This window comes from Crinia signifera, chromosome 2, assembly GCF_055691185.1.
Source record: "Crinia signifera chromosome 2, ASM5569118v1, whole genome shotgun sequence".
NCBI lineage: Eukaryota > Metazoa > Chordata > Amphibia > Anura > Myobatrachidae > Crinia > Crinia signifera.
The window spans coordinates 77663978-77680622 of NC_139218.1; positions in this window are offsets into that span (position 1 = coordinate 77663978).

The following is a 16645-nucleotide window of genomic DNA, read 5'->3' on the forward strand; positions in this document are numbered from 1 at the left end:
ATTTTACCTGGGCCCGGGCCAGGGGACACAAAGACACACTTTTTGGAAAAGTTTTTAAGGCAGCGGTTTAGCGGGGGTGCGGGTCAGCAGCGGCAGCCTGTGTCACTCTCACTGTCTGCAGTCTGCAGACAGTGACAGAGGCCGGCATCCAGCTGCGGAGCGTCTGCAGAGAAACTGTGTCTGCTGCAGAGCACAGCTCTTGAGACGCGAAAGGGGAAGGTCAGAAGGTCAGGTCACGTGACTGCAAGGACGCACGGCATGTGACAGGGGAAGATGAAGTGCAGGCTGGAGCCAGAGGAGCTCCTGAAACTGGCTGCCTCCGAGTCATGCCCTGTAAGTACATTTTTTTCTGCCCTGCCTCTTAATACTTAATTATTCTCCATATCTATCTATCTATCTCTCTATAGATCTATCTATCTATGTATCTGTCTATGTATCTCTATAGATCTATCTATCTATCTATATCTATTTATCTATCTATCTATGTATCTCTGTAGATCTATCTATCTATCTATCTCTCTCTATCTATCTATCTATCTATCTCTATAGATCTATGTATCTCTATAGATCTATGTATCTCTATAGATCTATGTATCTCTATAGATCTATCTATCTAACTATCTCTATAGATCAGGGGTGGGGAACCACCGGCCCGCGGGCCGGATATGGCCCCCGCACCCAGTATGTCCGGCCCGCCCACCTATATTACTTTTTAAACAGCCACCCGCCCGGCTATATTACCAATTAATCAGCCGCCCGCCTATATTACTGAAGTATCAGCCGCCCGCCCGCCTATATTACATACCAGCCACCGGGGATGGCTGCTGCTACTGCCGCCGGGGAGATGTGCATAAGACGCGCCCGCCAATCACTGCTGGCGCATCACCTCCACAGCCACTGTGATTGGCGGGCGCGTCTTCTGCACATCTCCCCGGCGGCAGCAGCCATCCCCGGCGGCTGGTATGTAATATAGGCGGGCGGGTGGCTGATACATCAGTAATATAGGCGGGCGGCTGATTAATCGGCAATCTAGCCGGGGGAGATGTGCAGAAGGCGTGATGTGGGCGGTAGGGAGGGGGACTCGCGAGGTTTGGGATGCGCCCGCCATGCATTGCACTGCATGGGCAGGAGCATCGGAGGTCAGAGTACAGCAGCAGCAGCCATCACGCTGTGGTGCCGCAGCTAAATCAGTGTAAACTTGTAAAGGTAAATGCTGCTTCTCTCACCTTCACTTCCCCAGTGACTGACACATCCAGGGGTTGGCATTTACCCCTGGATTCACCCCCAAACAGGTTAATGTGATGTCTGATTATCATAATCAGACATAATCACATTAACCTGTTTGGGGGTGACACCTCCCCTTCCGCCACACTGTCACTTTTTATGGTGTGTCTGCCCACATGTATATGTCGCTGCCCGTGTGTATTATGCCCACATGTATATGCCGCTGCCCGTGTGTATTATGCCCACATGTATATGCTGCTGCCCTGTGTATAATGCCCACATGTATATGCCGCTGCCAGTGTGTATAATGCCCACATGTATATGCCGCTGCCCGTGTATAATGCCCACATGTATATGCCGCTGCCCTGTGTATAATGCCCACATGTATATGCCGCTGCCCTGTGTATAATGCCCACATGTATATGCCGCTGCCCGTGTGTATAATGCCCACATGTATATGCCGCTGCCAGTGTGTATAATGCCCACATGTATATGCCGCTGCCCTGTGTATAATGCCCACACGTATATGCCACTGCCCTGTGTATAATGCCCACATGTATATGCCGCTGCCCTGTGTATAATGCCCACATGTATATGCCGCTGCCCTGTGTATAATGCCCACATGTATATGCCGCTGCCCTGTGTATAATGCCCACATGTATATGCCGCTGCCCTGTGTATAATGCCCACATGTATATGCCGCTGCCCTGTGTATAATGCCCACACGTATATGCCGCTGCCCTGTGTATAATGCCCACATGTATATGCCGCTGCCCGTGTGTATAATGCCCACATGTATATGCCGCTGCCAGTGTGTATAATGCCCACATGTATATGCCGCTGCCCTGTGTATAATGCCCACATGTATATGCCGCTGCCCTGTGTATAATGCCCACATGTATATGCCGCTGCCCTGTGTATAATGCCCACACGTATATGCCGCTGCCCTGTGTATAATGCCCACATGTATATGCCGCTGCCCGTGTGTATAATGCCCACATGTATATGCCACTGCCAGTGTGTATAATGCCCACATGTATATGCCGCTGCCAGTGTGTATAATGCCCACATGTATATGCCGCTGCCCTGTGTATAATGCCCACATGTATATGCCGCTGCCAGTGTGTATAATGCCCACATGTATATGCCGCTGCCCTGTGTATAATGCCCACATGTATATGCCGCTGCCCTGTGTATAATGCCCACGCGTATATGCCGATAATTGATAATTTTTATATGGCCCCCGAAGGGTTTTCAAATTTTCCAAATGGCCCTCGGTAGAAAAAAGGTTCCCCACCCCTGCTATAGATCTATCAATCTCTATAGATCTATCTATCTATATATATATATATAGCTTTTTCTTTTTGACATTCATGAAAATCATTTATTAACAATATAAAAGGTGACTTTCTCCATAGCAACCAAACAGATTCCATCATTTTTCAAGCACACTTTAGAAAAACATATTGAATGTCTCTTCTGTGGTCATCATCACTTTTTCTGCAGTTGCCTATAGAGCGGTTTCTATAAATGTGCCACATAGTGGTGGAGTCAGTGATGTCTAACTAGCTTTCTTCAGATGTGAGTTTAGGAGCCCATACACGCTCCATTTTTCCTGTCCCTTTTGTACTTTTAAAGTACACATCGCATCGCATCACATGCCTGGTGCATACATGGTGCATGCAATGCTATGTAAACCAAGTACAAAAAGTATGTGCAGCACATACTTTTTGTACTGTACTATGTGATGCGCGGGAGTGCGCATCGCATAGTACTCAACGGACGGCAGAAGAACGGAGCGTCTATGGGCTCCTTAACTCTGAACGGTCTTCTCCAAAGCATAAATATACACTCAAAAAGACATTCACTTTCCCATATAAATACCCCCACTGTAGTCACCGCTGGGCACCCGGATCCATCTTCCCAAAAGTGCTCGGCACCCTACTTCCCCTATCGCGCACAGTAGGAAGTCAGGGCATACTCACGTGCATTCCACTGCTCCCCCTCTGCGTTTCACTGGCTGGTAGTACCCAGCTCATGACAGGTGGATCCACGGCACCCAGCTGTAACAGATGAGGCGATTTTAATTTAGACCCCAGTGAATGGGTGCCGTGGATCTGCCTTTATGATGTAGCTGGATACTGCCGGCCAGTTAAAAGTGGAGCAGGATAAGTGGAACGCACGTGAGTGTGCCCTGACTTCCTACCGGAAGTACGTTGCAAAGCACTTCCGGTAGGACAGACCCGGGCGCCCGGCGGGGATGGAGAGATGGGTCTACAGTGGGGGTATTTATATGGGTAAGTGAATGGCTTTTTGTGTGTAAATTTATGCTGCCATGCTCCTGGGAGTGGGTTCTTCTCATGTGCACACCCTTCTCATGACACACCCTTAACATGCCGTGTCACCCACATGGGGGCCCCTGGAAGTTGATGTACCGGGGCCCAGGATTTCTCTTGGCAGCCCTGGGAAGGCCTGGTATCGCTGCTCAAATGAGAAGGGGGTGTGAGGCCATACCTCTTCCATGTGAGGATCTAACCATTTTCAGGATACAAATTTGTACAGTTTCCTTTTAAGAAAACAATGCAAAAGAGTTTCCCCATGCATCTTGTCATGCAGCATTGGGCATAGTTTGCCACTTTACATAGACTTTAACTTCATTGCGACATAATGCTAATCCTAAGAATCCAGTACACTATAAGCAGTGGCGGTTTTTACCTATCCCCCCAGGTAAAATCTGCAACTGTGCTGTGAAGCCAGATTCCTACTGGAAGTTTAACCTGCTAGTCACCCAACCCATTGGTATCCATTGAAATCAAATAAGCCTCCTCAAACCCATAGAAGAAATATTGTACACATAATGGCCAGAGTAGTAATGCTGCTTATACACAATGCCCACAGTAATTGTGCCGATTATACACAGGGGGCCTGATTCTGGTTAGCTCAGCAAGCTACGAGGATTGCAGCTTATCTAGCACCAGAAGAGACGCCGCCTGTCTGGTTTAGCCAACCTTTGGCCAATACTGGTAAACAATATTCCCTACCATTCATTAGGGCGTGGTGGGAGAACAAAATAGTGCCCAAAGCATGACGAGCCATGCGAGGGGACACGGTGCACTTTATTCTGTGTCCATGTCAGCTGTGTCGACATTCGGGTAAAAAACTGAAAAAGCCAATGTCGACCTAGACCACGTCGACCTAATGCTTGTGTCAACCTAATGACTTGTCGACCTTGTACCATGTTGACCTAGACCCCTGTTGGCCTTTCAGTATGTCAACCTACTGGTGTCGACCTAATGACTGTCAACCATCTTTAGATCTCTGCGATGTATTCCGTGGTGTAAAATTGGCATATGTTCTCAGTGGTAACCAACTACAATTACACAACTGAGGGTGAGTCAGCAAGAGGAAATCAATTCTGCAGGTTTGCAGAACAGATGTCAACTTTAACATAGGGTTGCGGGGGCATGGTACATGAGATATGTCAGGGAAGCCTGGAGCTGGTTGAATGGGTCACAGGGTCGACAGCACTAAGGTCGACATGCATTAGGTTGACCACTGAAGGTCGACATAAGCCAAAGGTTGACATGGGTTTAGGTCAACAGGGTTATTGGGTTGTCAGAAGCATTATGTCGACATGGACAAGGTCAACAGTCAAAAGGTCGACATGGGGTTTTTCACTTTGTTTGTCCCGAATGTTGACACCATAGACACCATAACGGTGCTACACTCGTCATGCTTCGGGCACACTATTTCATTCTCCCACCATGACCTAGTGGATGGTAAGACATGAAATACCGCCTGTTGGCAGATGTCAGTTAAAAAAAAGTGAAAAATAACATTTGACTGTCAACTTAACGACCATATACCGTTTGAATTCCGTGCAACTTTGCCTGTTATACGATGGAGGGCTCACAACATTTGTCCAGGTGGGGATCCCGACAGTCAGTATCCCGACATCCGGATCCCAACTGCCGGTGCTTCAACAGGGGGGCAAGTGCAAAGAAGCCCCTTGCGGGCCCAGTGGCCCCCCACAAGGGAGAATAGCCCCTGTGTGTTGGTACCCCCCACTGTCGGAGCACCGGCAGTCGGGATCCCGACGTTGGGATATTGACTGTCGGGATCCCCACTGTCAGAGCGTCATCCGGCACCCCATTTGTCCACCCTGTGCTGGTCCTGCTTGTGACTCTGCACCAATACAGATTGCAAATATTTACATCAGTAGTAATCTACTGTCTTGAGTTGCTATGTTAAATGTATCGATGTCAGGTCTACAGCAATGTTATCCTCTAATATAACTGGATGAGTGCTGACAGTAGGTCCTATGGAGGATTAATACAGTGTCTATTGAAATAATGACTGTAATATCAATATCAAAGATTATTACATTCTGAAGAAAATCAAGACATGTTTACCTTTAGTTTTCGCAATAATTAAGAGACACAGTATTAATGAACAGAAATGATCTGAGAACATTTTCTTGCCTTTATCAAGATATGCTTTGAGTCCGTCTCAGGCAATCTACTTGAATTTATTAGCTGCATTAAGACATGTCCTGTCAGTTTTTATTAAAGCGCAACAGTGAATTAAAACTGTACTATACCCTTTTAAAACATATTAATGCCATGTCTTGTCTCCTTGGAATATAGAAGTAGATACATCATTGTGCATTAACAGACATTATCAAACAACTGGCTCAATCCATTGCATGAATAAAGCAGAGCTGTGGAAACTTCCTGTCGACTTACATTAGCAAATAATGTTCAAATATGTCCTGAGCAGGTCTAAATCAGCGAGATACATTAGGCTGTACTGATTTGAACATACACTTGTAAGCCATTTTAGAACTTGGTGCCGTCAACCTCCATTGTATCCTCTACCAAGATCCCTCCTGTCACAATTGGCTACCACTTTGAATTAGAGGAGTATTGCTCCGTGTTAATGCATTATCAGAGTATGTAAAATAAGTGACCTGCCAATTTCTCTATAATCAATTAGGACAAATGAGGTTGTGGAAACTATAATGTGGTTTCTTTACATGTGTTTGGCAGGAGCATTATGCAGTGTATCACGTACCAGGATGTGAACATATACTAAGGACCTCGTGCGGTGACAATGGGAGTTTTTCTGCATATAAGCAAGGGTCATAGGGGGTTATTCAGACATGATCGTAAGACTGCGATTTCATATTACGGGCAATTATAAATAGACTGTGAATGTGGTGTTTGGGACTGATAACTGGACTTTTTTGGGAGAGTCAGGAAAAATGCAAGTGTGTCCAGGCGTTTTTAACATGTATAGTTTGGAGCAGAGAAGGGAAAGGGGGGACATGATAGAAATCTTCAAATATATCAAGGGTTTTAACATAGTACAGGAGGGAAATTGTCTTCAAAGGAAAAGAAGTAATAGAACACGAGGACATGCACTTAAACTGGAGGGAGGTAGGATCAGGGGAAATGTTAGAAAGAATTACTTCACAGAACGGGTAGTGGATAAGTGGAATAGCTTCCCATCAGAGGTGGTAGAGGCTAAGAGTAGAACAATTTAAACATGCTTGGGAAAGGCATATGAATGTCCTTACAAAGAAATAAGGATTGAAAAGGGTTGAGTTTACCTGAAGGGTAAAAAAAGGGGCAGACTAGATGGGCCAAATGGTTCTTATCTGCCGTCAAATTCTATGTTTCTATGTTTAAGGGAAGGTGTGTGACATCAGCTCCAGACTCTGTTCCAATTGTTTATATCGCAGCCGCTGAGTAAGTCCTGGTCTACACACAGACTGCACACACTAAAAAAATGATTTGATGGTAATCGGCTCGCGAATGGATTTGCAGCTAAATGCCAATCCTGATCATTTTTGCAAGCCCTGCTAAGCAATTTGTAGGCTTTCATGGGGTGGGATTTTACTCTGGTGGGGCAGCGCATACCTGATTGCAGGGGTTTGCATTTTAGCAGAGGAGCAATCAGGTCTGAATAACCCCCATACTCCTCCACATTGGTAGCATATTCACTTTTATATGTGCTTACTGGGACTCTCAATTTTGAGAGATTTTTTCCAGGGATCTCCGGAGATTCGATAACCCTACCATAAAGTGGCTTTGACTTGTCCTTTTGGCTCAATTCACAAATTGAGGCATTACACTATAGGAGGCAGCTATCATGATTAATTATTATTCCCAAATAGAATTCCCACCCACACTCAACATCCCAGGTGGCCCCTTCATGCCTTGCATGCTGGGACTTGTGGTTCTCCAAGTTCCTGAATGCGGTGAAAGCTTGTTAGGACTTGCTGTTCCACAACACAACCCAAGGTTAGTTTAATCTATTTATTACAACAAAATTACCAGCCTGGCGTCCACCACCTAGGGATGCCAGGGACAGCCCCGGGCTTCAGCAAGAGTTAAGCCTGTGGTAGGGACCCCTTTATTTGGCATGGATCCCCACTTCCCCAGCTACCCCGTCTAGGGCTGACCACCCAGGGTGTTCATGTTTTGGCCAGGGAACCTTGCACATACGTGTAACCTGTGGACTATCCTGATGTCTGCTATGTAGCAGCAGCAGCTGTAGGGATTATTGAGAAACAGATGAGCTGCCAGAGCCCCAGGATAATTGGTAAGCAAGGTGCTTCATCAAAGATGCTGGCAATCATACATTAAGAGGGAAGTCCAGGAACAGAGCATTCTGTCCCTCCAGGAGAGGATCATGTTGGGAGGTATGCGAAGGTGGTGATTGGGTAAGTGACTTTTGATCTTAGTTATACCTGGGGCATTTAGCATTAGCTGCAAATAGTGCTTGCATCTAGAAGATAGAAAAAGCAATTGGGTATATGCCAAGAAACACTATGTACTTGTATGTACAGGGATAGTCTCTCTCTCTCTTTAGATTTTTACCCTGTGTGTGCACCATGGTTTGGACTTCACAGTTCAAGAGAGACCAGTATTGAATGCACTCTCTCTTGTCTATGTAAGTTGGTCCTTGTTTTTACACAGAGTTTAGGACTAATAAAAATTTCAGGGTACTTGTGTAGTTTCACGGCGCCAGCATAGTGCTGTGCGTCTGAGTCCCCTTGCGGGGCGCGCTTCGCACGCCCACGCTGCGGGCTCGGTGGCTCGCTACGCTCGCCACGCTATCTAAAATCAACTCCATGCCAACATGGATAGTGGGGGTATGAACTATCCATGTAGGCATGGAGTTAAGTTAGTTTATTTTAGATAGTTTGCCGAGCGTAGAAACCGGAAGTAGCACGCCATGCTGGCGCCGTGAAACTACACAAGTACCAATTTCAGTTTAGCAAAACATAATTGAGTTTTTAGCAATTATGAATGTATATATAAATGTAGTAATTATAGAACTTGGTTAATGACCTTTACATTTTTTATTATATTATTATTGTTGTGTATAAACTGTGCATTGACTTTATAATAATTTCTAAAATACAGTATGTTGTTTTACATGCTGCTTCTTTAATACATGTCTTATTAATTATTTATGGTTTATGTTACTTAAATAACCAATAAATATTACTTAACTGAAAAACAGTTATTTTTGAACAAATAGACCCCAGATGGCAAAATTATTATCAATATAAAAATACATTTACTGGTGTACAGCAGCTAAAGACCTGAATGACAGACTTCTAGCTTTAGCATTTTAATGCTCGGTGAATGCCTCTGACGGATGCAACTACGGTATGGCGCCAGCTCTATAAACATGACATTTATCTTTATTTCTAGGCACAAATGGACTTGCAGATTGAACCACTCGGAGCAGGTCAAGGTGAATTGCAGCTATTGCGTGCAATTAAATGGTAACCTTTGCCCTATTGTACCATTATTAAAGTTATTTGTGGCTCAAGAAAAATCATCCAAAACATAAAAAAATACTTCCGGATTCCTATTACATGTATATTTTATTTAATATTGCTATGTCTAAAAATTGAATTATCTATTAATCAAAACTAATAAAGCTCTTTTGAAAAATGTTAAAGATCATGAAAGTTTACTATGCAGATAATTAATTATACAAGTGCAAGAATAAAAACAGGTCAGGCAACAACTGTAGATGATGTAGTCTTCAGGTAAAAGGTTGCACTGGTCCAGGTCTTTGCAATTTAGTTTTTATATAGTATCAGTGGCATTTCGTAATGAGACAACTAGAGTAGTTTTCACAAAGTAGAACCTGAGCTCTAGAGAAATTATCCTTTTAACACCAGAAGATTAAGATCCATATTTGTCATTAACAATGTTCTCATGAGAACACCCAGTGCAACCCCCCCCCCCCCCCCCCCCCCCAAAAAAAAAAACACAATTAAGCCGCAGCCTGAGGCTATTTCTTGTATACCCAATGCGGCTTTATTGTGCTATATTTTTTCATTCTGATTTTATTTTGTATTTAATAATTAAACCAACATCTTTCTACAATATTCACTGCTCGCCTTAAATTGCATGATATTGATTTTCTAAAATTATCTATTTACCAGCGATATGTAGAATCATCGAGCATGACATTAAAAATACTGTAATGCAGCCATGCAGAACTTCAGGAGTTTGATTAAATTAAACGCATATCATTTTCCAGAGTAACATACCATTTATTTCTCATATATTTCAACTCCAATCTTATATACAGTATATCCTTAGAAATCTCTTTGAAATTGTTTTACAATCCCTCACATTATCATTTTAAAACTTCCCTGGAATAAAGCGTTTAGCACAGTAAGCCGGTTTGAAGTAATACTGTATCAAATCAACGTATAATATTACTATGGGCTGTAAGTATAAATAAATGGTACTTATGTAATATCTGGGCGCCCGATTTTTTCATCGCATCGCATGCAATATAGTGGCATACAATTCATGAGATGCGATTTTTCATTGTAAAGACCCGATTTTTAATTGTAGAGTCACCCATGGGTGATTTCATACCCCCACTATCCAACTATGCATGGAGTTGATTTTATATAGTGTGGCGAGCGCAGCGAGCCACCGTGCCCGAAGCATGGCGAGCGCAGCGAGCCCTGCGAGGGGACGCAGAATACATGTAAAGTAATCCGCGGGCGCTCGCCACGCTTCGGGCTCGCCACTCTATATAAAATCAACTCCATGCGTAGTTGGATAGTGGGGGTATGAAATCACCCATGGTTGACTATACAATAAAAAATCGGGTCTTTACAATGAAAAATCGCATCGCATGCCTTAAGTAGTGGCATGCAATGAAAAAATCGGGCGCCCAGATAATACATAAGTACCAAATAAATTAGTCCGCGATTACACATCCTCCGTAGACTAGGTGCACTTAAGCTTTATGTTATGTCATTTGGTTTTGTGTCTGTGAGGCAGCTTTGTATCCTATGGTTTAGTGTTTAGTTATTCAAAAATGATTGACATTTTAGCAAAGACTTTACTGTAAATCATCTTCATCAGTACGTTTTTGCACATGCGCATAATGCATATGCAGCATTTACTTTCTGAGCATGCGCTGAGTGGCATCGCTCGAATACCCTACAGAACCTTTGGGGGCAGTACACATTTGAGTGTCTAAGTCCACCCCACAAAAACTTAACAACATGCACAACATTTCATATGGTAAAAATTTAATTAATTTAGTAAAACAATACAGTACTCTAGGGGGGATGCAGTTACAATCCCGGCGGTCGGGATCCCGGCATTCAGAATCCCGACGCCGGAATCCCGACCGCCGAAATGCTGACACTTTCTCCCTCCTGGGGTGTCCACGACACCCCTGGAGGGAGAATAAATTAGTGTGCCAAGCGTAGCGAGGCACCGGGCCCGGTGTCAGGCCAGGTATCATTTAGCGGTTACCTGTTGAGGGCTGCTTCTATTCTTGCATTTGACAACATATATTACGGATTTGATTTTTCTATGTATATTTTTGGTTGTTTACGTTCTTTGTTCTGCTACAAGAACATTTTATAAAATAGTTGTCTCATTAAGGTAGAGCTATAAACAGTACCCAGGCATAGTTTAATTATTAAGTTAAAGCTAATATACACCATTGTTTTTTATTTTTTATACACAAGCCATACTTCTCAGCGTGACCCTCTCCAGCAGGGACAAAATCCTATCTATCTGGACTTCCCTCTTAATTTAGGATTGCAATCACCTTTGTTCAAATTCCTTTATTATAAGTTAAATAGTTCAACACAGGTGGCGCCAATCATATACTGTATTAAGTGGAAGGACCAGGAGCAAAGCATTTAGCCCCTCCTGGACTGGGTCATGTTGAGAGGTTTGAACAATCTAATATACTGTATACAAATGTGTACACATACATCTATCTTCCCTGCAATACAATTTGCTCTATACATAATTTGCAAGCAGTGGCGTAGCCACCGTTAGGCAGACCCCGCGGCTGCTTAAAGGAGCAGCTCCAGCGGGGTCTGTGGTGGGTGCCGGCTCCTGTCAGGTACAGCGAGCCTACACAGGGCACAGGCCTGTCATTGCAGCCTGTGGCTCAGTGACTGGCTGAGCATACAGGCTGCAGGGAGAAGGAGGCATGGAGTTATTTACATGGAGACGGGGTGGCTGGAGGCTGCGCTGTGTTAGTGTTTGGGCAGCGGAGTGTATGTCAGGTACACTACTAATACCTTGCAGCATACAGGAAAAAAAACTTGGTTACACCTCACGGTGTCACTCTGCACTCTCAAACACTAATAGGATATTTTAAACTTATGTTAAACTGAATAAATGCCAAACCTTGGTTAAAATAAGAATGATCTTTTATTGATCTATTATGATCTGCATATAAAAACATCAATAATGGATAAAAAATATATAAATGCACATACGAATACACACTATAGAATAGATTTTTATGTGACCAGCTAGTACCGGTATATACACACACACACACACACACACACACACACACACACACAGAGGGGTGGGTGGAGGGGGAAACAAACATTACAATGAGAAAAGAAGAATACAGACAGTACAGTATATGTGTAGGAATGTGTTTAGTCTCAAATGAACAAGTCCTTATGGGTGGCTAAAAGTTTTGTAATCCTTGTTGCCCAAATGAAAAGGGGAACCTTGCTCCTAACTTGGAGATGGAACATCTGCCGGCAGACTCCCCTTTTTTGCGCTGTCTGTGTGCACTTCAGCGTCCCAAGGGTCCAGTCTACTCACATCCACTAGTTTCACCAAACAAATTGGCTTCTTCAGCTTGGTTGCAACCAATTCGCTGCTCTGACTCCCACCTGCCATACTCTAGTACACGCCACAGTTTTTACTATACAAATTACAAGAATAATACACATAAGATATTTCCAACATATAATATCATTGAATCGTATTACTTATAGCAATTTTGGATTATTGTTTACAACAAAACAACAATTTTATTTGCTAATTATTTATCCTATTGGGTTGTATGTCATTAATAATATATTATTTTAAATATGTCATCTAGGTTTTAGCTTCCGATAGAACAACACATAAAGTTCTACACATAAATTTACAGTACAGTAATATTTATTCTTGTCAGTGAGTCTGATTATATGCGGTGTACACTGAAATAATGATGTCCCAAAGAGAATGATCAATTTTTATAACACTGCCTACAGAGCTTTCATTATTATTTGAAAATGGGTTTACTCCATTACAGTGTTGCATGATTAAACTTTAATGATTGCTTTTTTAATGCAAAAGGAAATATAAATAAGCCGATAATAATCTCTGGTTGAAGAAATCATTGTTGATACTTCCAATAAACCTTTGTGGATTTATTAAATGTAGCAACAATTTCTTACGCTGTAGTTTTTGTTTTATTAAAACAGAGATAAAAGTTTAGTTCAAGTTTTTTTGCCAACAAGTTTTATGCAACAATTAGGTTTCCCCAGTGTGTGATCAGCAGGTCTTCCCTGATCTAGTAATAAATAATAAACCAAAAGTCTAGTGGAAAATATGATGGAGAGATGCAATTAGCTACAGTTTGTACTGCACTGCCTTTGCTGGGTAATGGGCCCAAAACTACAGTATTAAATGGGCCATGGTCCACCTAGACTAGAGTAGAGGCAGCACTTTACATGGATTTCTGCTTGCACTTCCCGGTGAGTGCGAGCAGAAATCAGCAGTAAAGTAAGTCCTGCATCAAGGCTCGCTGTGTGTTTAAATGACTAGCCCCCAGCATGTTATCTGTCTGGTAGTTTTGGCTATGTAATACATGCCATAAGGGCAACATATATAACGTACACTACAAATCTTCTCAGACAAGTGAGGGTATGATACATTTTTATTTTGCATCCCATATGTGGGATGTATTCCCTTTTTCTAAATATGTTTAAGGCAGTGGTTCCCGAACTGTGCGCTGGTGACCCCTGGGACAGAGCAGGGCTCTCACTGGGTTCTTTGGCTTGTGGCCCTAACGAGGCTGCCTATCAGCCACATGTTTGTTTTTCTTAGTAATGCTAGTGGGTTGAGTAGTGAGTGAAACCAGGAAGCCGGGGGGGGGGGGGGGTGTTGGCCTTGCAAGTGCACAGGAGTGTGCAAGAGCACCAGACAGTGCAGTGTCCTGGCAGCTGATACGAGCTGAATAGAGCAGCGCTGTTTTGCTTGGTAAAAATCCTGGCAGCTGATATGAGCTGAATAGAGCAGCGTTGTTTGGCTTGGTAAAAATCCATTATTGTAATGAATGCAGATGATCATTATCTGGGATGTGCCTCAATGACATAGTGTTGACTGTGACATGGTGTTGTATAGGATATACATATGTATGACCAGTGGACGGGAATGTGAGCTTTTCAGAATACCGACACCAGCATCCCAATATGGTGAATACCAACAGAGAGGTCCAGTATGTATGTTGACAAACCCCCTGCCCCCACACCCTCCTTACTTGCAGCCCAGCCCTAAACATCCCCACCGGCAGCCTAAACCAAACCCCCCCCACACACACACCTTCTGGCCTAACCCTAACCTGCCCTGCATACTTACAATCAGGATTCTGGCGTCAACATCTCCATTGATATCAGGGATTCTGTCGCCAGTCTTGTGGCTGGAAGTCAGGATTCTGGTATGTGAATTCTGATTTCTGGCACCCTGACAGGTGAGATGTTAACCGCTTCTCTTGTATAGGGATGGGGGCCACATATGGAACTATAATGGGGGCTTCAGTAAGAGACATGGAGGAGGGGGCTACATAGAGAGATTTGAGACATATGGAGGGGACTATAAAGGAAAATTGAAGACACATGGAGGGTACTACAATGAGAGACATAGAGAGGGGCAATAGGAGCAAGAGACAGGGTTTGCAATAAGAGAGATGGAGTTGTCAATGGGTAAGAATAGTACAGTTTTTCTTGTGAATGATGACACGATGTATGCCCTTAATTTTGACCCAAATACTTTAATAAAGGACCGTTCAGTAATTATTTTGGCTTAAGGGTGCCTTTAAAAAAAATGGAGACTCAATTTAGCTGTCTTGGAGTAGCTGCAGTAAAATTCTTATATTTACCTTTATCCCTAGCTCCACCTATTATTGTTTCATATTGTGCATGGCTTATGCTTTTTCCCTAGATCATTTAAAGAAATTATGGGTGTGATGTTCTAAGCATTGCTTCATCTATGGTACATCTAGCCTCTACGCCGCTAGACTTACTTATTAAATTATTAACGCAAAGAACAGGTCTCCCGATAAGAGCTACCCTTTGCAATGTTGGGACTTCTGAGTTTAAACCCCAGAGTGATGCAGTAGCCATCAGTGGTGCTGGGAGGAATCCAATTGGATTCCCTTCAAAAGGGAATTGCGGAAAGAAACCCATAGGCTTCTATATGGTAGCAGGCGTTACCTGTCACATCCAAACTCCAGAATGCATCACATTCCAGTGCTTAGTAAATATAGCACATGCAGCCATAATCTGAAAACTGACGTATTCGGGTTTGAGACAAAATTTCCCTTTAGTACATCTGGCCCTATAAAACTATCTATCCCCTCTGTGGGAACTTGTCCATCATCTTTTCAATCTCTTCAGTCTCTAAAAATTCCTTGTTCCCCGCAAAACCAGAGAAAAATACAAACTTATTTTTAGGGGAGTACCCTATTACCGGCGTTCTTCACCACTGCTATTAGGTTCAGCAGGGGCTGTCAGGGCTATCCTATTAACCCGGATGCCAATATCACGTAGCAAAACATAATCCCTGAAAAGCAGCTAACAGGGTTTGTGAGAATACATGGGATCGGGGACTTATCACCGATCTCATGTGTTTTTGTCCGATCACAAGTCCATTTCCCCCCGTTAAACATGGAGGACAATTGGATACCATCAGGTCATCCGAAGCGGCAATAGGGCTAATAAGATAGTGCCCTTAGTGACTCTGATTAATAAGCTGATGCTAAGAGCATATTCAAATCAGCAGGTTTTTGATATACTGACATTTTAAACAACCACCCCTCTTGGTAATTTCCAGGTCTAAAAAAAGTATAGTGTCTCTTTAAACGCAAAAATAAACTTGATGTTCAGGTCCATAATTAAATAAAAATATTTACTTCCCAACCATATCATGAAGACATCATCAATAGATCTGGTATAAAATATGTCTTGAAAAGTCCTCCTTTTTAAAAAAAATAGTTGAATGAGTTGGATAAGCCAGATCTAAGCACAAACTCATTGCACCCTCAAAGGTTTGCATATAATATGATCCATTAAACATAAGTAATTGTTTCTTAATAACAGATTAAATACGTGCATAAAAATATATTTATATATATATAAAATCAGGAACCTGGTACATCCATAATTAAAGAGTAAACTACTGAAATACCCCTATCATGTGGGATATTTGTGTTGAGACTGTTAATGTCTGCTGTACACAATTAATAATTCTGTAGCATTTCAGGTCCTGTCATTTTGCCAAAAAGATGTTTTGCTGCAGAAAATTGTCCAGTATATGAGGACGTCATAAAAGTTATCCTGGTCCATTCAAAATGGTCATTGTGCAGTTTGGGAACAGTGTCAAATATTGGTGTTTTAGGGTATTTACTAGATAAAGCCATTGCTGGATAGTCAGACCTTTTTTTTTAATTACTTGACTGAATTCTTTACTGTAATGTACAGTCAGATCATTTTTTTATTCTCTAGTACACTGCATCTGCCAACCAAGGGTTAAAGTGTGGGTGGCGGTGGTGTGGGGTGGAATGGAGTTCCACTAACTGTAATGGTGGGGTGGAACTAGTTCAACCTCCACCTTGATCCTGCACAGTATTTCTAACAGAAAAGCATTATAGTTTTCAGGTGGGTGCCAAAAACCCTAGCAATGGCCCTGGCTCTGCCTAATGGGGGGATGTGGAGGGAGGGGGATTAGGTGTCAGAACCACTTTAAGCCTGGCTGTTAACTGTTAGGGTTCTTGTAACACTATACCGCTATGTCAGCAGGTTATTGTAAAGTCTACTGTATGTACCTTGATA